Genomic DNA, 2,985 nt, shown 5'->3' with positions numbered 1-2,985 from the left:
ATAATTGATTCAGTGTTCCAATTTAAAAGAAAGTTGTTTCTGAGAAGAAAAAGTCTGTGTAGAAATGCTTCATTAGTCAGAAGTGAAAAAAAAACAGAGCGCCGAAAACCTGAACACGGGTGGCGAAAGTCTGGACACCAGGTTTAGTATAACATCAATAAAGTTAGACTTCACAGATATAACTTGCAACCAAAAAATGCAAACGTATCTTTCTTCACTGAGATAGTTAACAAAACCTTTATTAATGCTTGTGTCCTTATTGCTACGGTTCACAACTTGTTGAGGGGAGCTGGTACATCAATATAAAGTCCAATACAATAGTTAACTCCTACTAGAGCTGATATTTACTAAACTTCCCAATTTCATCATACACTATATTGCCAAAAGTATTTGTTCACCTGCCTTGACTCACATATGAGCTTAAGTGACATCCCGTTCCTAATCCATAGGGTTCAATATGACGTCGGTCCACCCTTTGCAGCTAGAACAGCTTCAACTCTTCTGGGAAGGCTGTCCACAAGGTTTAGGAGTGTGTTTATGGGAATTTTGGACCATTCTTCCAGAAGCGCATTTGTGAGGTCGCACACTGATGTTGGACGAGAAGGCCTGGCTCTCAGTCTCCGCTCTAATTCATCCCAAAGGTGTTCTATCGGGTTGAGGTCAGGACTCTGTGCAGGCCAGTCAAGTTCATCCACACCAGACTCTGTCATCCATGTCTTTATGGACCTTGCTTTGTGCACTGGTGCACAGTCATGTTGGAAGAGGAAGGGGCCAGCTCCAAACTGTTCCCACAAAGTTGGGAGCATGGAATTGTCCAAAATGTCTTGGTATGCTGAAGCATTCAGAGTTCCTTTCACTGGAACTAAGGGGCCAAGCCCAGCTCCTGAAAAACAACCCCACACCATAATCCCCCCTCCACCAAACTTTACACTTGGCACAATGCAGTCAGACAAGTACCGTTCTCCTGGTAACCGCCAAACCCAGACCCGTCCATCAGATTGCCAGATGGAGAAGCGCGATTCGTCACTCCAGAGAACGCGTCTCCACTGCTCTAGAGTCCAGTGGCGGCGTGCTTTACACCACCGCATCCGACGCTTTGCATTGCACTTGGTGATGTATGGCTTGGATGCAGCTGCTCGACCATGGAAACCCATTCCATGAAGCTCTCTGCGCACTGTTCTTGAGCTAATCTGAAGGCCACATGAAGTTTGGAGGTCTGTAGTGATTGACTCTGCAGAAAGTTGGCGACCTCTTCGCACTATGCGTTTCAGCATCCGCTGACCCCGCTCCGTCAGTTTACGTGGCCTACCACTTCGTGGCTGAGTTGCTGTCGTTCCCAAACACTTCCATTTTCTTATAATACAGCTGACAGTTGACTGTGGAATATTTAGGAGCGAGGAAATTTCACGACTGGATTTGTTGCACAGGTGGCATCCTATCACAGTTCCACGCTGGAATTCACTGAGCTCCTGAGAGCGACCCATTCTTTCACAAATGTTTGTAAAAACAGTCTGCATGCCTAGGTGCTTGAATTTATACACCTGTGGCCATGGAAGTGATTGGAACACCTGATTCCAATAATTTGGATGGGTGAGCAAATACTTTTGGCAATATAGTGTATATGCTACTAAAATGCAGATGAAAGTTTACCAATAAGCTCTTTTTCCTGCTGTCTCCTTTATATTTTATAATATTTTCATTGTCTGTAGAGTAGCTAAAAAGCTCCTTTCGGAAAATACTTTTACACCCTGCTTGTAAAAAGGAGCACTACCGCAGGTAATTCATCCCTGCTGCAACCAGACAATCTGAGACTACAACACCAATAAATTGTGCAATGTATAATGTGCAGTTTATATTGGATCCCCTTTGCAATAACCTGTTTCCCTATATCTGACACCCAGTGCAATAACTATATATATATAAATATAAATATTCATCTACCGTATATAAATACCCATGTAAACATCCTGTGCAATAACCCTGTATAATGATCCCAATATATAAAAAAAAATGAATAAAACTTTTTAAAAAAGCTGTCACTGTATAGACTCTATATAACCATGCACCTTTTTCTTCCTTTGGCACATTCTTCTACTTTGACTATTTGAGCTGATGTAACTATTTATTTCTCCTCTGCATTTGACCCATCCCCTTGGGGAGCAGTGGGCTGCCACTGTGAGGCGTCCAGGGAGCAGTGTGGGGTTGAGGGTCTTGCTCAGGGAGCCATAATTGCAGTCAGTGGGAGTGGGGCTTGAACTCAAAACCTCCGGCAACCAAGCACAATGCTCTAACCATTAGGCCACCACTCCCCGAGGTGAAGCCTTTCGAGCTAATTTTGCATAGCTGTAAATGATCAAGAAAATTTGCTTGGCTTTGTGACCAAGCATTGTTTTATACATATAGATTTTTTTTACTAGTTCCAATCCTATGCATTGTAAAAATAAAACTCCCTAGAGCAGAGGTCACGGATTAGCGGACCGCGGTCCGGAACCGGACCCACCTGCTGGCTAATCAGGACCCAACCTGATTTAAAACATTTAGAAATTACCGTATGTTGTCCGACGACAGTGTCTAACTTCACTTGCACCCCTTCTCCTGTTAATATGGTAAAGCTACACATGATACAAATTAGCCAATGAGCTGTCAGTCTGGTTTGCTGCTGCAGTTTGAATGATGTAATCACAATTGTCATGACAGTCATGCACCCTTGAATTGAGTGGTCTCCTGGCATCTTCTTGTTGCCACATAAACTGGTCTGATCACTTCAAGACCACTACTTTTATTTAGTAACACTTAACAATTATTATGTTGTCAGGATTGTGCCCAAAGTCCACACACTCAATATATTCTCCTACGAGCAACTTTACTTCAATAAAGACGCTCATGAACAACTCCTCACGTGCATGTTTAGCATGTAACATTTGCAAATACAGTATGACAGGCACCGATATATCACACATGAGTGCTTGTTCTTTTACACCACAG

The sequence above is a fragment of the Cyprinodon tularosa genome, unplaced genomic scaffold (assembly GCF_016077235.1).
Source record: "Cyprinodon tularosa strain WSP-4 unplaced genomic scaffold, ASM1607723v1 ctg675, whole genome shotgun sequence".
Classification (NCBI taxonomy): domain Eukaryota; kingdom Metazoa; phylum Chordata; class Actinopteri; order Cyprinodontiformes; family Cyprinodontidae; genus Cyprinodon; species Cyprinodon tularosa.
This window is presented reverse-complemented; position numbering follows the sequence as displayed.